Source organism: Anomaloglossus baeobatrachus, chromosome 6 (assembly GCF_048569485.1).
Source record: "Anomaloglossus baeobatrachus isolate aAnoBae1 chromosome 6, aAnoBae1.hap1, whole genome shotgun sequence".
Lineage (NCBI taxonomy): Eukaryota > Metazoa > Chordata > Amphibia > Anura > Aromobatidae > Anomaloglossus > Anomaloglossus baeobatrachus.
In genome coordinates this window covers 547135356-547148412 of record NC_134358.1, presented here as the reverse complement: position 1 = coordinate 547148412, position 13057 = coordinate 547135356, and the positions used below count along the sequence as shown (strand labels likewise).

At 48.4% G+C, this 13057-nt stretch overlaps 1 long non-coding RNA gene across 1 annotated transcript in view; it reads right to left on the bottom strand.

Moving 5' to 3' along the window:
• The window catches only part of LOC142244590 (uncharacterized), a 30054-nt gene extending 17519 nt beyond the window's left edge, over positions 1-12535 (bottom strand). The window contains exon 1 of the long non-coding RNA XR_012724597.1: positions 12493-12535. This is a non-coding gene — a long non-coding RNA (uncharacterized LOC142244590). The remainder of the gene's footprint in view (positions 1-12492) is intronic.
• Between the last annotated feature and the right edge of the window lie 522 nt (positions 12536-13057).

Here is a 13057-nt window from a genome sequence, read left to right as displayed (position 1 = left end):
ATACTCAGGGACATGGCCAAGGTAAGGAAGGCTGAAAAACCACCACCTCTGAACAAGAAACAGAAGATAAAACCTCAAGACTGGGCCAAGAAATATCTTAAGACTGATTTTTCAAAGGTTTTATGGACTGATGAAATGAGAGTGACTCTTGATGGGCAGATGGATGGGCCAGAGGCTGGATCAGTAAAGGGCAGAGAGGTCCACTCCGACTCAGACACCAGCAAGGTGGAGGTGGGCACTGGTATCAAAGATGAACTTGTGAGACCTTTTCGGGTTGAGGATGGAGTGAAGCTCAACTCCCAGACCTACTGCCAGTTTCTGGAAGACAACATCTTCAAGCAGTGATACAGGAAGAAGTCGATATCGTTCAAGAAAAACATGATTTTCATGCAGGACAATGCTCCATCACATGCATCCAACTACTCCACAGCATGGCTGGCCAGTAAAGGTCTAAAAGATGAAAAAAATAATGACATGGCCCCCTTGTTCACCTGATCTGAACCCCATAGAGAACCTGTGGTCCCTCATAAAATGTGAGATCTACAGGGAGGGAAAACAGTCCACCTCTCGGAGCAGTGTCTGGAGGCTGTGGTGGCTGCTGCACGCAATGTGGATCATAAACAGATCAAGCAATGACAGAATCTATGGATGGTCGGCTGCTGAGTGTCATCATAAAGAAAGGTGGCTATATTGGTCACTGATTTTTTGGGGTTTTGTTTTTGCATGTCAGAAATGTTTATTTCTAAATGTTGTGCAGTTATATTGGATTACCTGGGGAAAAACGGATATCCTCCTAAGATAGCCAAATCTAATACAAACCCCACTCCAACTTCCAAAAATATTAAGCTTTGATATTTATGAGTTTTTTGGGTTGATTGAGAACATAGTTGTTGATCAATAAAAAAAAAATCCTCTAAAATACAACTTGCCTAATAATTCTGCACACAAGGCATACACAGCTGTGATCAGTCAGTATAACGGTATATAGAGCTGTGATCAGTCAGTATAGCGGTATATAAAGCTGTGATCAGTCAGTATAGCGGTATATAGAGCTGTGATCAGTCAGTATAGCGGTATATAGAGCTGTGATCAGTCAGTATAGCGGTATATAGAGCTGTGATCAGTCAGTATAGCGGTATATAGAGCTGTGATCAGTCAGTATAGCGGTATATAGAGCTGTGATCAGTCAGTATAGCGGTATATAGAGCTGTGATCAGTCAGTATAGCGGTATATAGAGCTGTGATCAGTCAGTATAGCGGTATATAGAGCTGTGATCAGTCAGTATAGCGGTATATAGAGCTGTGATCAGTCAGTATAACGGTATATAGAGCTGTGATCAGTCAGTATAGCGGTATATAGAGCTGTGATCAGTCAGTATAGCGGTATATAGAGCTGTGATCAGTCAGTATAGCGGTATATAGAGCTGTGATCAGTCAGTATAGCGGTATATAGAGCTGTGATCAGTCAGTATAGCGGTATATAGAGCTGTGATCAGTCAGTATAGCGGTATATAGAGCTGTGATCAGTCAGTATAGCGGTATATAGAGCTGTGATCAGTCAGTATAGCGGTATATAGAGCTGTGATCAGTCAGTATAGCGGTATATAGAGCTGTGATCAGTCAGTATAGCGGTATATAGAGCTGTGATCAGTCAGTATAGCGTTATATAGAGCTGTGATCAGTCAGTTTAGCGGTATATAGAGCTGTGATCAGTCAGTATAGCGGTATATACAGGTGCACACAGGACATATACAGCTGTGGTCAGTCAGTATAGCGGTATATACAGGTGCACACAGGATATATACAGCTGTGATCAGTCAGTATAGCGGTATATACAGGTGCACACAGGACATAAACAGCTGTGATCAGTCAGTATAGCGGTATATACAGGTGCACACAGGATATATACAGCTGTGATCAGTCAGTATAGTGGTATATACAGGTGCACACAGGACATAAACAGCTGTGATCAGTCAGTATAGCGGTATATACAGGTGCACACAGGATATATACAGCTGTGATCAGACAGTATAGCGGTATATACAGGTACCCACGGGACATATACAGCTGTGATCAGACAGTATAGCGGTATATACAGGTGCACACAGGATATATACAGCTGTGATCAGTCAGTATAGCGGTATATACAGGTGCACACAGGATATATACAGCTGTGATCAGTCAGTATAGCGGTATATACAGGTGCACACAGGACATAAACAGCTGTGATCAGTCAGTATAGCGGTATATACAGGTGCACACAGGATATATACAGCTGTGATCAGTCAGTATAGTGGTATATACAGGTGCACACAGGACATAAACAGCTGTGATCAGTCAGTATAGCGGTATATACAGGTGCACACAGGATATATACAGCTGTGATCAGACAGTATAGCGGTATATACAGGTACCCACGGGACATATACAGCTGTGATCAGACAGTATAGCGGTATATACAGGTGCACACAGGATATATACAGCTGTGATCAGTCAGTATAGCGGTATATACAGGTGCACACAGGATATATACAGCTGTGATCAGTCAGTATAGTGGTATATACAGGTGCACACAGGACATAAACAGCTGTGATCAGTCAGTATAGCGGTATATACAGGTGCACACAGGATATATACAGCTGTGATCAGACAGTATAGCGGTATATACAGGTACCCACGGGACATATACAGCTGTGATCAGACAGTATAGCGGTATATACAGGTGCACACAGGACATATACAGCTGTGATCAGTCAGTATAGCGGTATATACAGGTGCACACAGGATATATACAGCTGTGGTCAGTCAGTATAGCGGTATATACAGGTGCACACAGGATATATACAGCTGTGATCAGTCAGTATAGCGGTATATACAGGTGCACACAGGATATATACAGCTGTGATCAGTCAGTATAGCGGTATATACAGGTGCACACAGGATATATACAGCTGTGGTCAGTCAGTATAGCGGTATATACAGGTGCACACAGGACATATACAGCTGTGATCAGTCAGTATAGCGGTATATACAGGTGCACACAGGACATATACAGCTGTGATCAGTCAGTATAGCGGTATATACAGGTGCACACAGGATATATACAGCTGTGATTCAGTATAGCGGTATATACAGGTGCACACAGGACATAAACAGCTGTGATCAGTCAGTATAGCAGTATATATAGCTGTGATCAGTCCGTATAGCGGTATATACAGCTGTGATCAGTTCGTATAGCGGTATATACAGCTGTGATCAGTCCGTATAGCGGTATATACAGCTGTGATCAGACAGTATAGCGGTATATACAGGTGCACGCAGGACATAAACAGCTGTGATCAGTCAGTATAGCGGTATATACAGGTGCACACAGGACATATACAGCTGTGATCAGTCAGTATAACGGTATATAGACCTGTGATCAGTCAGTATAGCGGTATATACAGGTGCACACAGGATATATACAGCTGTGATTCAGTATAGCGGTATATACAGGTGCACACAGGACATAAACAGCTGTGATCAGTCAGTATAGCAGTATATATAGCTGTGATCAGTCCGTATAGCGGTATATACAGCTGTGATCAGTTCGTATAGCGGTATATACAGCTGTGATCAGTCCGTATAGCGGTATATACAGCTGTGATCAGACAGTATAGCGGTATATACAGGTGCACGCAGGACATAAACAGCTGTGATCAGTCAGTATAGCGGTATATACAGGTGCACACAGGACATATACAGCTGTGATCAGTCAGTATAACGGTATATAGACCTGTGATCAGTCAGTATAGCGGTATATAGAGCTGTGATCAGACAGTATAGCAGTATATATAGCTGTGATCAGTCCGTATAGCGGTATATACAGCTGTGATCAGACAGTATAGCGGTATATACAGGTGCACACAGGACATATACAGCTGTGATCAGTCAGTATAGTGGTATATACAGGTGCACACAGGACAAACAGCTGTGATCAGTCAGTATAGCGGTATATACAGGTGCACACAGGATATATACAGCTGTGATCAGTCAGTATAGCGGTATATACAGGTGCACACAGGACATAAACAGCTGTGATCAGTCAGTATAGCGGTATATACAGGTGCACACAGGACATAAACAGCTGTGATCAGTCAGTATAGCGGTATATACAGGTGCACACAGGACATAAACAGCTGTGATCAGTCAGTATAGTGGTATATACAGGTGCACACAGGACATAAACAGCTGTGATCAGTCAGTATAGCGGTATATACAGGTGCACACAGGACATAAACAGCTGTGATCAGTCAGTATAGTGGTATATACAGGTGCACACAGGACATAAACAGCTGTGATCAGTCAGTATAGCGGTATATACAGGTGACCACTCGACATATACAGCTGTGATCAGTCGGTATAGCGGTATATACAGGTGCACACAGGACATAAACAGCTGTGATCAGTCAGTATAGCGGTATATACAAGTGCACACAGGACATAAACAGCTGTGATCAGTCAGTATAGCGGTATATACAGGTGCACACAGGACATAAACAGCTGTGATCAGTCAGTATAGCGGTATATACAGGTGACCACAGGACATAAACAGCTGTGATCAGTCAGTATAGCGGTATATACAGGTGCACACAGGACATAAACAGCTGTGATCAGTCAGTATAGCGGTATATACAGGTGACCACTCGACATATACAGCTGTGATCAGTCAGTATAGCGGTATATACAGGTGCACACAGGACATAAACAGCTGTGATCAGTCAGTATAGCGGTATATACAGGTGCACACAGGACATAAACAGCTGTGATCAGTCAGTATAGTGGTATATACAGGTGCACACAGGACATAAACAGCTGTGATCAGTCAGTATAGCGGTATATACAGGTGACCACTCGACATATACAGCTGTGATCAGTCGGTATAGCGGTATATAGATCTGTGATCAGTCAGTATGTAAGGGGTGGGCAGACCCCTTACAAAGAAGCAGTCTACCCGGAACGTTGTTGATATTAATAAAAATGTTTTTATTGTTACTACATTGTCTTAGTGGGTTCCCCTAGTGGCCGGGTGGGACGGCTGTCGCCACAGAGGAGAGGAGGAGCCGGCAGCAGAAAGGGGAGGGAAAAATAGTGTTGTTGAGGAAAGTGTGAGATCTAGAAGGGAGTTGTGTCCGGGACGGGAGAGAAGAAGCAGAGAAGGGGCAGAGTGTGGGAGCTGAATGAATAGGGAAGCCGGAGAGAAGAGGAGAAGGCGGAACCTCAAAGTGTGAAGCAGTCCCGGTGTGGGTCCGGTCTGTGGGTAGCCGTAGTGGGAGCCAGGTGAAGAGGATTAGCCGGGCACATCCCCACTGGAGGAGACGTCAGGACAGGTTTTCCCCCAGCTCAAGGAAGTGTGAAGTGTCATCTGTAACTGCCGGTTGTGTGAAGAACTGTAAAATAAAGAATGTCTTTTATTTGCCACGAATCATGCCTGGAAAGTGTTTATACGTCGGACGACATCTGCACCACCACACTCTGCCCCACCGAGACATCTCCTGTCCCGATAGTGACGGCGGAGCCGGGGGTAAGCCTGAGAGAAAAAGGGGCCATGACTACAATCCCCGAGGCACCCCTGGCACCCCGTTACATGTATACGGTATATACAGCTGTGATCAGTCAGTATAGCGGTATATAGAGCTGTGATCAGTCGGTATAGCGGTATATAGAGCTGTGATCAGTCGGTATAGCGGTATATACAGCTGTGATCAGTTCGTATAGCGGTATATACAGCTGTGATCAGTCCGTATAGCGGTATATACAGCTGTGATCAGACAGTATAGCGGTATATACAGGTGCACGCAGGACATAAACAGCTGTGATCAGTCAGTATAGCGGTATATACAGGTGCACACAGGACATATACAGCTGTGATCAGTCAGTATAACGGTATATAGACCTGTGATCAGTCAGTATAGCGGTATATACAGGTGCACACAGGATATATACAGCTGTGATTCAGTATAGCGGTATATACAGGTGCACACAGGACATAAACAGCTGTGATCAGTCAGTATAGCAGTATATATAGCTGTGATCAGTCCGTATAGCGGTATATACAGCTGTGATCAGTTCGTATAGCGGTATATACAGCTGTGATCAGTCCGTATAGCGGTATATACAGCTGTGATCAGACAGTATAGCGGTATATACAGGTGCACGCAGGACATAAACAGCTGTGATCAGTCAGTATAGCGGTATATACAGGTGCACACAGGACATATACAGCTGTGATCAGTCAGTATAACGGTATATAGACCTGTGATCAGTCAGTATAGCGGTATATAGAGCTGTGATCAGACAGTATAGCAGTATATATAGCTGTGATCAGTCCGTATAGCGGTATATACAGCTGTGATCAGACAGTATAGCGGTATATACAGGTGCACACAGGACATATACAGCTGTGATCAGTCAGTATAGTGGTATATACAGGTGCACACAGGACAAACAGCTGTGATCAGTCAGTATAGCGGTATATACAGGTGCACACAGGATATATACAGCTGTGATCAGTCAGTATAGCGGTATATACAGGTGCACACAGGACATAAACAGCTGTGATCAGTCAGTATAGCGGTATATACAGGTGCACACAGGACATAAACAGCTGTGATCAGTCAGTATAGCGGTATATACAGGTGCACACAGGACATATACAGCTGTGATCAGTCAGTATAGCGGTATATACAGGTGCACACAGGATATATACAGCTGTGATCAGTCAGTATAGCGGTATATACAGGTGCACACAGGACATATACAGCTGTGATCAGTCAGTATAGCGGTATATACAGGTGCACACAGGATATATACAGCTGTGATCAGTCAGTATAGTGGTATATACAGGTGCACACAGGACATAAACAGCTGTGATCAGTCAGTATAGCGGTATATACAGGTGCACACAGGATATATACAGCTGTGATCAGTCAGTATAGCGGTATATACAGGTGCACACAGGACATAAACAGCTGTGATCAGTCAGAATAGCGGTATATACAGGTGCACACAGGACATAAACAGCTGTGATCAGTCAGTATAGTGGTATATACAGGTGCACACAGGACATAAACAGCTGTGATCAGTCAGTATAGCGGTATATACAGGTGCACACAGGACATAAACAGCTGTGATCAGTCAGTATAGTGGTATATACAGGTGCACACAGGACATAAACAGCTGTGATCAGTCAGTATAGCGGTATATACAGGTGACCACTCGACATATACAGCTGTGATCAGTCGGTATAGCGGTATATACAGGTGCACACAGGACATAAACAGCTGTGATCAGTCAGTATAGCGGTATATACAAGTGCACACAGGACATAAACAGCTGTGATCAGTCAGTATAGCGGTATATACAGGTGCACACAGGACATAAACAGCTGTGATCAGTCAGTATAGCGGTATATACAGGTGACCACAGGACATAAACAGCTGTGATCAGTCAGTATAGCGGTATATACAGGTGCACACAGGACATAAACAGCTGTGATCAGTCAGTATAGCGGTATATACAGGTGACCACTCGACATATACAGCTGTGATCAGTCAGTATAGCGGTATATACAGGTGCACACAGGACATAAACAGCTGTGATCAGTCAGTATAGTGGTATATACAGGTGCACACAGGACATAAACAGCTGTGATCAGTCAGTATAGCGGTATATACAGGTGACCACTCGACATATACAGCTGTGATCAGTCGGTATAGCGGTATATAGATCTGTGATCAGTCAGTATGTAAGGGGTGGGCAGACCCCTTACAAAGAAGCAGTCTACCCGGAACGTTGTTGATATTAATAAAAATGTTTTTATTGTTACTACATTGTCTTAGTGGGTTCCCCTAGTGGCCGGGTGGGACGGCTGTCGCCACAGAGGAGAGGAGGAGCCGGCAGCAGAAAGGGGAGGGAAAAATAGTGTTGTTGAGGAAAGTGTGAGATCTAGAAGGGAGTTGTGTCCGGGACGGGAGAGAAGAAGCAGAGAAGGGGCAGAGTGTGGGAGCTGAATGAATAGGGAAGCCGGAGAGAAGAGGAGAAGGCGGAACCTCAAAGTGTGAAGCAGTCCCGGTGTGGGTCCGGTCTGTGGGTAGCCGTAGTGGGAGCCAGGTGAAGAGGATTAGCCGGGCACATCCCCACTGGAGGAGACGTCAGGACAGGTTTTCCCCCAGCTCAAGGAAGTGTGAAGTGTCATCTGTAACTGCCGGTTGTGTGAAGAACTGTAAAATAAAGAATGTCTTTTATTTGCACCGAATCATGCCTGGAAAGTGTTTATACGTCGGACGACATCTGCACCACCACACTCTGCCCCACCGAGACATCTCCTGTCCCGATAGTGACGGCGGAGCCGGGGGTAAGCCTGAGAGAAAAAGGGGCCATGACTACAATCCCCGAGGCACCCCTGGCACCCCGTTACATGTATACGGTATATACAGCTGTGATCAGTCAGTATAGCGGTATATAGAGCTGTGATCAGTCGGTATAGCGGTATATAGAGCTGTGATCAGTCGGTATAGCGGTATATACAGCTGTGATCAGTTCGTATAGCGGTATATACAGCTGTGATCAGTCCGTATAGCGGTATATACAGCTGTGATCAGACAGTATAGCGGTATATACAGGTGCACGCAGGACATAAACAGCTGTGATCAGTCAGTATAGCGGTATATACAGGTGCACACAGGACATATACAGCTGTGATCAGTCAGTATAACGGTATATAGACCTGTGATCAGTCAGTATAGCGGTATATACAGGTGCACACAGGATATATACAGCTGTGATTCAGTATAGCGGTATATACAGGTGCACACAGGACATAAACAGCTGTGATCAGTCAGTATAGCAGTATATATAGCTGTGATCAGTCCGTATAGCGGTATATACAGCTGTGATCAGTTCGTATAGCGGTATATACAGCTGTGATCAGTCCGTATAGCGGTATATACAGCTGTGATCAGACAGTATAGCGGTATATACAGGTGCACGCAGGACATAAACAGCTGTGATCAGTCAGTATAGCGGTATATACAGGTGCACACAGGACATATACAGCTGTGATCAGTCAGTATAACGGTATATAGACCTGTGATCAGTCAGTATAGCGGTATATAGAGCTGTGATCAGACAGTATAGCAGTATATATAGCTGTGATCAGTCCGTATAGCGGTATATACAGCTGTGATCAGACAGTATAGCGGTATATACGCGTAGCGCGCCGCGGCAAATTTTTAGGCCACGCCCCCTAACCACACCCATTTCACAGTCACGCCCATATCCACTCCCCATCCACACCCATTCAGCACAAACACGCAGGCAGCCGGCGGGCCTCCAGCACGGACACGCAGGCAGCCAGCGGGCCTCCAGCACGGACACGCAGGCAGCCAGCGGGCCTCCAGCACGGACACGCAGGCAGCCGGCGGGCCTCCAGCACGGACACGCAGGCAGCCGGCGGGCCTCCAGCACGGACACGCAGGCAGCCGGCGGGCCTCCAGCACGGACACGCAGGCAGCCGGCGGGCCTCCAGCACGGACACGCAGGCAGCCGGCGGGCCTCCAGCACGGACACGCAGGCAGCCACAGTGAGGCGGCCGGTCGCCTTCACAGACAGGCGGCCGGCCGCCTTCACAGACAGGCGGCGGGCCGCCCGCACAGAGAGGCGGCCCGCCGCCCGCAGAGAGAGGCGGCCGGCCGCCCGCACAATGAGGCGGCGGGCCGCCCGCACAGACAGGCGGCGGGGGGCGCCCGCACAGACAGGCGGCAGGGGGGCGCCCGCACAGACAGGCGGCAGGGGGGCGCCCGCACAGACAGGCGGCAGGGGGGCGCCCGCACAGACAGGCGGCAGGGGGCGCCCGCACAGACAGGCGGCAGGGGGCGCCCGCACAGACAGGCGGCAGGGGGGCGCCCGCACAGACAGGCGGCGGGGGGCGCTCGCACAGACAGGCGGCAGGGGGGCGCCCGCACAGACAGGCGGCAGGGGGGCGCCCGCACAGACAGGCGGCAGGGGGGCGCCCGCACAGACAGGCGGCAGGGGGGCGCCCGCACAGACAGGCGGCGGGGGGCGCCCGCACAGACAGGCGGCGGGGGGCGACCGCACAGACAGGCGGCCGGCCGACCGCACAGACAGGCTCCGGCCGGGGGTGAGGGGGGAGGGAGGGAAATCAGCGCTGGGGAGATTAGTTTACTGTACCAGCAGCAGCACAGGCAGTGCTCCTCTCTATGCCACGTCTACTAGGATGGTAGGAGGGAAAAGCAGGGAGGCGGAGAGAGAGTGGGTGGGCGGAGCCCGGGAGCCGGCCGTCCCGCCCGTGGCAACGGGACAAACAACGTAAAGCGTGAAAGTTCCGCTGTATCCGGGACGGTTGGGAGGTATGCAGCATGTTAGAATGTGTACATAAGATCCCGCTGGTGGTGGCCGCAGCTTATAGGCCCAAATCTGGTGACAGGTTCCCTTTAAAGTGAACCTGTCAGGTGCAATATGCACTCAGAGCCAGGAGCAGTTCTGGGTGTATATTGCTAATCCCTGCCTATCCGTCCCTGTATACACTAGCATAGATAAAGAGATCAAGAACAAATATTTTTAAAGATCTTATATCTTATGCTAATGAGCGCGGGGACTATTCACAAGGGCGTTACTTCACTTGGCTAGTCGGCTCGCATAGCATGTTAGCATGTTATTACGCCCCTGTGTGAGTACTAATACGCTATATGAGCCGACTAGCCAAGTGAAGTAACGCCCTTGGGACTAGTCCCCGCGCTAATTAGCATAAGATATAAGCTCTTTAAAAATACTTTTTCTATAGATGCCTTTATCTATGCTAGTGTATACAGGGACAGTTAGGCAGGGATTAGCAATATACACCCAGAACTGCTCCTGGCTCTGAGTGCAGATTGCACCTGATAGGTTCCCTTTAAAGGGAAACTGTCACCAGAAATTTAGCAAAAAAAATAAAAGATTCCCCCTCTGCAGCTCCTGGGATGAATTCTGGAAAGGTTCCTGTTGCTATTGTGCCCCCTTTGAGACCTAAAATAATACTTTATGAAGTCTTACCTTTTTGTATGCAAATCTGTTTTTATGGTCACGGGGGCGGGCTGCCTGGCGTCCGTTATTCCCCCTCCTGCCGTTGTACGCCGCCCCCCATTGGTCATTTCCATACATGAGGACGCCTTCCTCATGTAACTGTCCTCCTGAAGTTTTGTGCATGCCCAGTGCCACTCTCGCGGGAGTAAGCACTGTGCAAAGTGTGAACGCTTTTGAGGTGATTGCGCAGGCGCGAGATTATGGGCGGCGCTGTGATTGTCATCAGCAGCGTCATCCAAGTACCCACCCATAATCTCGTGCCCACGCTTCTCACTCTGCCTCCACCGTTATGCGCAAGCACTGGCCATATGAACCACGTTACCTATTACCATGGGCGCGAGATTATGGGCGGCGCTGTGATTGTCATCAGCAGCGTCATCCAAGTACCCGCCCATAATCTCGTGCCCGCGCTTCTCACTCTGCCTCCACCGTTATGCGCAAGCACTGGCCATATGAACCACGTTACCTATTACCATGGGCGCGAGATTATGGGCGGCGCTGTGATTGTCATCAGCAAAGTCATCCAAGTACCCGCTTATAATCTCGTGCAAGCGGTAATAGGTAACATGGTTCATATGGCCAGCACTTGCGCATAACGGTGGAGTCAGAGGGAAAAGTGCGGGCACGAGATTATGGGCGGGTACTTGGTTAACGCTGCTGATGACAATCACAGCGCCGCCCATAATCTCGTGCCTGCGCAATCACCTGAAAAAGCGTTCACATGCGCAAATCTTCGGGAGGACAGTTACATGAGGAAGGTGTCCTTGTGTATGTAAATGAGCAATGGGGGACTGCGTAAAGCGGCAGGAGGGGGAATAACGGACGCCAGACAGCCCGCCCCCGTGACCATAAAAACACATTTGCATACAAAAAGGTAAGACTTCATAAAGTATTTTTGTAGGTCTCAAAGGGGGCACAATAACAACAGGAACCTTTCCAGAAGCAGCCCAGGAGCTGCAGAGGGGAATCTATTACTTTTATTGTGAAATTTCTGCTGACATGTTCCCTTTAACTGGTAGAGGAGCCAGGATAAAGCAGAGCTGAAGTTGTTGGGAAGCTAGGACCCAGCAGCTCCACAGGCAGGAGACCACTGATCGGTAATAGAAGCCTGCAGATGTCACTCTGCATAGGTTATTGTCACTGCTATCTGCAGGAGATAAGTGCTGATTGCACGGTCTCCTCAGCTTCCTGATTCCCTGCGTGTCTGCAGCAGTGAGAAGCCGCACACGGGGAATCAGAGAGAACAGCTGCAGGGAAACGCAGGCTCCGGGACTGGGGGGGGTCGGCTCTGGGGGAGGGGGGGGGGCTCTGCTGCAGGGGGGGGTCGCTCTGCTGCAGGGGGGTCGCTCTGCTGCAGGGGGTGATTCATACCTCAGCAGCAGTCACAGGAGTAGGTGCGCGCTCGGCTCTGTAATGAATAGTAGAAGGGAGAAACAGCGAGGCGGGGCTACAGTGGGTGGGTGGAGCCGGGATAAACAGCCTCACGGGCGGGACCCGGGATCAAAGGCTCAGAAGAGGGACTGTCCCGCTGTATCCGGGACGGTTGGGAGGTATGTGTTTATACGTCGGACGACATCTGCACCACCACACTCTGCCCCACCGAGACATCTCCCGTCCCGATAGTGACGGCGGAGCCGGGGGTAAGCCTGAGAGAAAAAGGGGCCATGACTACAATCCCCGAGGCACCCCTGGCACCCCGTTACATGTATACGGTATATACAGCTGTGATCAGTCAGTATACGGTATATACAGCTGTGATCAGTCAGTATAGCGGTATATAGAGCTGTGATCAGTCAGTATAGCGGTATATAGAGCTGTGATCAGTCAGTATACGGTATATAGAGCTGTGATCAGTCAGTATAGCGGTATATACAGCTGTGATCAGTCAGTATAGCGGTATATAGAGCTGTGATCAGTCAGTATAGCGGTATATAGA